This window comes from Olea europaea, unplaced genomic scaffold, assembly GCF_002742605.1.
Source record: "Olea europaea var. sylvestris unplaced genomic scaffold, O_europaea_v1 scaffold1238, whole genome shotgun sequence".
NCBI lineage: Eukaryota > Viridiplantae > Streptophyta > Magnoliopsida > Lamiales > Oleaceae > Olea > Olea europaea.
This window is the reverse complement of record NW_019229814.1, coordinates 108,206-115,248: the sequence shown is the minus strand read 5'-3', so window position 1 is coordinate 115,248 and position 7,043 is coordinate 108,206.

Sequence of the window (7,043 nt, the reverse complement as noted above, 5' to 3'; positions counted from 1 at the left end):
AAGCAATCACCTAGACAGTGGTACAAGAGGTTTGATTCCTTTGTACTCACTATAGGATTTCAAAGAAGTAAATTCGATCACTGCCTATACTTTCAACACAACGAGACTGATAACAATTATTTGTTTTTGTTGCTCTATGTGGACGACATGCTTTTAGTTGGATCATCTCCTAAGTGGATAAACAATATAAAAGCAGATCTTAGTGGAGAATTTGACATGAAAGACCTAGGAAAGGCTAAAAGGATTCTAGGCATGGAATAGAACGAAATAGGTCAAATTCCATCGTATTCTTACATCAGTCCCCATACATATCAAAAGTAAGTTTAATATGAGTGACTGCAAACCTGTCACGTTGCCTCTTGCAAATCATTTTGTTCTATCTAAGGAACAAGCTCCTTGCAATGAACGTGAATTGGAATACATGAGTAAAATTCCATACTCAAATGTGATTGGTTCCATAATGTATTTGATGGTTTGCACTAGACCGGACTTAGGATTCGCTATTAGTACTCTCAGTAGGTACATGTCTAATCCAGGTCCTGAACATTGGGAAGCATTAAAGTGGCTTTTAAGATATTTGAAGGGTACAAGTGACGTGGGTCTAAAATTTAGTGCTAATAAAGAAGGCGTGAAATTAAAGGGTTTTGTAGATGCTGACTATGCAGGAGATAGGGATGGTAGGAAATCAACTTCCTCTTACGTATTCACCTTATCAAATTCGTGTGTTAGTTGGAAATCACAGTTACAACACATAGTTGCACTATCCACTACATAGTCAGAATATATTGCCACCACTGAAGCAATTAAAGAGGCTCTATGGCTTAGAGGTCTACTTCATGAACTGAGTGTCTTGAATGAGTATGTGGTTGTGTATTCTGATAGTCAATCATCCATACATTTGTGTAAGAATCCTGTCTTTCACGAACGCACTAAACATATCGATGTTAGGTTACACTTCATTAGGGATATAATATCACAAGAAGTAGTAAGACTTGAAAAAATTCACACACAGTACAATCCTTCAGATATGGGCACGAAAGTGCTGCCACTGGTAAAGTTTAGAAGTTGCAAAGAGCTTCTAAACATCGGTACAGGTAAATGATTTCAATTTTATCGGTTTTTCTGTTAGAGGTGTCACTAATGGAAAAACGTTTTTTCTTTGCAGGTCCTTTGACACCAAGGTGGAGGTTGTTAGACATTATGTTGTCAAACGACCCCCGAGCGATGATGAGAACCAATTTTATCAGTCGACATAAATGACTGAACGATAATTCAACATCGAATAATGGATGAACCGACCAAACGTTGCCTTACCTATTGGACGGCTAATATTCTTTGTGGCTTGTTGATTTCTCCCATTGGAAGTTAACCCTAGTCGAGCCTACTTACCATATCCCGACTTACCTTATGTTGGCCACTTGACTTACTATATATATTGGTGCCTTTGCCTTTGTTGGAACCGTCCAAAAGGTTGAAGCCGTCCAACCGTGTCCAAAAATTGAAGCCGTGAGGAAGAAGAAACTGCCGTGTCCAGCCGTGTCTTATGCCTTCATCTCCTTCGTGATTTCTTCTCCACCCAAACTGCTTGAGTCTTTGTGAACCTTACCTGAGTGGTATCCATCCTAAGTGTGTGGATTGAATCAATTAAGCAAGAGAAGAAAGCAACCATAGGAAGAAGAGTAGCCGGCGGTATGGGTTCTTCCAGTTTGATGTTGAAACTCGGTTTTAATGGTTAACTGAGCCCGGGAATCAGCGTGAGCAGGAAGAGGAAGGTCCTAACATTTCGTGTTCGGGTTGAAAGCCGAATCAAAGTGGATTAACTCAATACATGCGGATGAAGACGGAGGCCAAAGTAACAACCATACGGCCGCATGGTTTTAAAGTGGTATGGCCGCACAGACCCATGCAGGGTTTTCTCAAGGGACGACAGTTTCTTCTGTGCGACCGCATGGAAATGTACTATGCGACCGCATGGTACAAAAATTCGGCAGCATTTTCCTTTTTCCGCGAATTTCCTTATTTTGGTAGATTTTGATATCAATTAGACTTCTTTCCATATTTTGACGATTTTGCATGATTTTAGCTAGGTTTTTAGCTTTAGTATAAATATTCTCTCCAGTACATTGTAAATGACTTTTTTTTTTACAATTATTATTGAATTCAAGAAAGGCTTTTGCTTTCTTCCAATTTGTTCTTCTTTAAACAATAATTTAGAACTTATCAAGGATAACTCCTTGTGGCGTTCAATACCGGATCGTGTGTTCTTTAAGCAATGGGTCCATTGCATCACCGTTATCTTTGGATTCTTTGTTTAATCTTGTTGGGTTCAAATTCAAACTGATTATCAATTGGCGTTCTTGGGTTTCGCATCAATCTATTTGTGAGTTTCATAGTCTAAGTTGCTACGGGTTCGTATCAGTTGGTATTAGAGCTTTGGTCCCAATTTAATCAGGTTCTATCTTTAATTTTCTTGTTTGTGTTGTAGTTTTCTTAATTTCCAAGTTTCTTCCTTGTTCTTGAGTCATTCTTCAATTCATTCTTTGAATCTGTATTTTTCATTGGTAGTATAATTTCTTGTATTAAAAAAAAATGTTCTGCTCATCCGATACTGTTCATCCGGATATTAACAAAAAAAAGTTATTGTTCATGTCTAAAAAAATAAATAAATAAATTATTAATTGATCGATTTGCTACCAACAAGTTCACATTCAAATTCCTAAAATTCAAAGTTCTTTTTTTCTTCAATTTTGACAATTGATCCGTTGAAATTTAGTGAGTCCATTCAAATTTCATTCCATTTGTTTCCAAATCCCTTGAAAATTATCCTCTTAACTTACGTTTCGGGTTGAATCTGCAAGTTTTAATCCGGTGAGTTCGTTATTGTTCTTGGAAGCTCTTGGTGAAAGCATTGAGTGGTAAAAGGCAGAGTGGTGAGCTCATTAGAGGGTAAAAGCCAATTGTGTGATTCCTCGTAAAATTTGGTGAGACAGAAACTGAGAGAATGTCTGAACAAGAAGGTTCCAATACAAGCCTACACGACTATGGATGTCAAAAGGGTCGAGCCGCTCATCAGCTTGGCTTGTCAAAATAGGGCTCGTGGGCAGCTCAGGCTCATAAAATCACGGGCTTGATTGCGAGTTGAGTGGGCCTCGTCGGGAGGTGAGCCGAGCGGGCCTCGTTAGTGGGAGAGCCCACGAGCGGATCGTTTGAATGGGCTCGTGGCTCGCAAAGAAAAGTGACCAAAACAGTTACTTTTTCAGTGACCATTTCGGTCACTGATTTTTTATTTTTTCTCCTTTTACTATAAATACCCCTTAACCCTCCCTCCCCTTTGTTTTTTTCATATCAATTACTCAATCACTACTCCAACTCTCTCAACTCTATTTTATTATATCAATTATCGAGTTTTTACTCTCTTGTGCTGCAAAATGTACAATATCAATTCAATTTTTACAGTTTATTAGTTACAATTTCAATTAATCCAATTCTCAATTCTCACAATCTCACTACATTTATATTTTTTTAGTTATTATATTTGGATTTCATTATAAACAATCAAACAAATGGACCAACGCTCATTTGTTGAGAGCTTATTTGATACGGGATGTGGGACACATCATAGCGAATCGCTTAGGACGTCGCAAAGTCAATTTCCAAATGAATTTGCCAGTCTAAATGATATAAGCATACCTGAAGATGTTCACATTCACGGTCAAGGAAGCCACAAGTCAATTGATTTGGATGATATTAACGTTCCCAAAACGGAACATGAGGACGAAGATTTCGAATTAAACATTCCAAATGCGAGGGAAAGCGAAAGGGCAAAAACAAGTAAAATGTTGGGATCACTTTAAGTTGATTTCAACAGGAAAAGTCGTCGATGGCCTTGAAGAATCTAAAGTAGTATGTAAATATTGCCAACAAAGATTGGCATGGCAAAAAGAAATTGGTACCACCCATCTCAACCTCCACTACAAAGCATGTGCGGCCAGACATGGACTTCTTCCAGCTGGTCAAACACAATTGCAATTTGGTAGTCCAGGCGTCGATTTTACGACTTCATCCCCATCCACGTGGGTGTATTCGGAGGACAATACTCGAATCGGAATGGTGAAATTTGTTGCCCCCACTGAGTTGCCTCTGGCTATTGTAGACAACCAACACTTCGTCTCGTTCGTGAAAGAATATTTGCAACCAAGGTACGTTGGGGGTAAGTCGAAACACTTTTCGTGCCAATACAATACAATATTTCAATAATTCAAAATGATAATTAATTATGGATTTGCAACAATATAGGGGTGTTATATCTTTAATTTCTGATATATGGGAAGGGGTTAATAAAAGAGCATATTCGTTGTGTGTGTCATATCTTGAATTTAATTATGCAAGATGACTTAAAACATATAAATGATGAACCTAAAAGGATTATGAATGCATTAATATATATTACGATCTCTCATAGTAGAAAACAAGTATTTGAAGATTTTTGCATCGAACTAGAGGTGACGACTGCTAAAACATTTGTTAACGACGTAAGCCATAGATGAAACTCTACTTACTTGCTATTAAAGTCATGTGAAGGTTTTGAAAATTTAATAACTGAATTTTATAATAATAGACACGTTAGAAGTGATGAGATAGTATGTTAAATGAATCTGATTGGATTTTAGTTTTGAAAGTTAAACTATTTTTGACATCTTTTTATGAGACCACAAAGATTTTATTTGATGTTTATTATCCCACAAGTTGTATGCTGCTTGAACGCCTTTATATAATTACAAGAACATTCATAAATATAAAAATGATCCTACTGTTAGTGAAATTATAATTGGGAAGAACTGCCTATGTTATTTCCTTTCGCATGCGCAATGACTCCCGATATAATATTTCGGGAACTAAATACGTAATTGATCAAATCAATAAAGTTTTAATACTTGATACACCTATCACCTGTAAAAATTTAGAGCAAACATTATGTGGAATGTATGATTTATATGCGGAAAGAATGGGTGCGAATGTTAGTCGAGTACCCTCTGTTCCTACTTCTTCTACTAAAATTGAAGAAAATGATACCGAAATAATGAATTTATTTCAAGGTATTAATACATTTAGATATGATGCAACTGCAACATGTTCATCTAGTGCCATGTCGTCTACATTTGCATCTCATCAAACATCGGCCGAAACTCAAAATGCGATGTCTGCCGAATTAATTGATTACTTCAATCATAATATGCCAACACACAGAACAATTAAAAAAAGTTCAGAAGAAGTAATTGAATTCTACGAAAGTATGAAATTCGTTAGCCAATTATTTCTGCAATTGTGAAAGATTTGCTGACACCTTCGGTTAGTACTGTTGCTTCGGAGTCTGCTTTTAGTGTAGGTAAAAGGGTTTTGACCGATGTCAGGAGCCGATTGAAAGAAAATGTTTTGGAAGCATTAATGTGCGTGAAAGATTGACAGGACGCCCATTTTCGACTACAAGATAAATACGCTAAAATTGCATGTCGTCAGGTAAGTGATATTTGATTTAATTATATTAATTAAAATTTCTTTATTTTTTAATCGTTAAATTTAATTTTCTTTAAAAAATTGTACACGTTACAACAAGTTGTTCGTGTACAATTTTTATCTCCGCATACTTAAAATTGATGTAGTTGGTCCCAAACCCGGATAAAGAAGGAGGGTTTACATTTTATCTACTTTAAAAAGAAATCAAAATTTTTTTTTTGTAAATCTATTTCAAAAAATAATCCGTCTTCATTATATAAATATTTAATACTTTATAAAAAAATAGTACAATATGATATAAATAAAAAAATAAATAAAAAAGTGTCTTCATTAAATTATTTGTATTTTTTAACACTTTTTATTTTTTTTAAAAAGTGTTTTCATTACATTATTTCATTTATTTGTAAAACTCCTTAAAAAAAGGGATGAGCCCACAAGCCAAAGCTCGACTCGGCCCACGAGCTCGGACGAGCCAAGAGATCGTGGGCCGAGTCGAGCTCGCCCAAATTCAACGAGTCGAGCTCGTGTGGTTAGCCGGCTTGGCCCATTGCCACCACTATACACGACTATCACAACAATGCATTGAAGGATTTGATACATCGGTTTGAACTTGCTTTTGTGGTTGTTAGAGATAGGTTGGATCAACAAGATGCTTGGAAGGCCAAGCAGGAAGTTTGGATTACGAGGATGGATACATCTATGGGTAATCTTAGTAGGGAGCTGCGGGCGGAGGTATCTAATACCAGGAGGCCAGGAGCATATGATGGAACGGGAAGCATTTGATTTGGACAGTGAATGGAATGATGAGGAGTATGGAGAAGTGGGAATGGGACGGATGAGGAATAGAGGTGGTAGGCCTGAACGACGGGGTAGGAATAATCATGGAGATGAAGCGGATGAGAATATGGGCAATATCAAAATGTCCATTCCTCAATTTAAGGGGAGGAGTGACCCAGAGGCGTACTTGGAGTGGGAAAGGAAGGTAGAATTAATTTTTGAGTGCTATAATTATTTAGAGGAGAAGAAGGTGAAGTTGGCGGTGTTAGAGTTCATTAATTACGCACTAACCTGGTGGGATCAAGTGGTTACTACACAGCGACGGTGTGAGAGAAGACTAATTAGTACTTGGGAAGATTTGAAGGCGTTGATGAGGAAGCAGTTCGTTCCTAGTCATAGTTCTAATGACTAGGGCCACCATAGAACTTTTTGTGAGTTTTTTTTTTAATTGTTCTTAAAGAACTTCTAGAATTTTTGATGCGATCCAAGAATCAAGCTTAAAGACGGTGAGTTCAAGCCGAGACCCGTTGATTATCGAAGGCGGACCAATGACACGATCGAGAGCAAAACAAGTGAAACAAGCGATGAGATTGCTCATTCAAGAAACCCATTGATGGGACGATGTTCGAGACTTAAAATGAGACAAGTTTCGTGTTCGTGTCGAAAGCCGAATCAAAGTAGATCAATTCAATACAAGTGGATGAAGACGAATGCTAAAGTAACAACCATGCGACCGGTGCGGCTGCACAGAC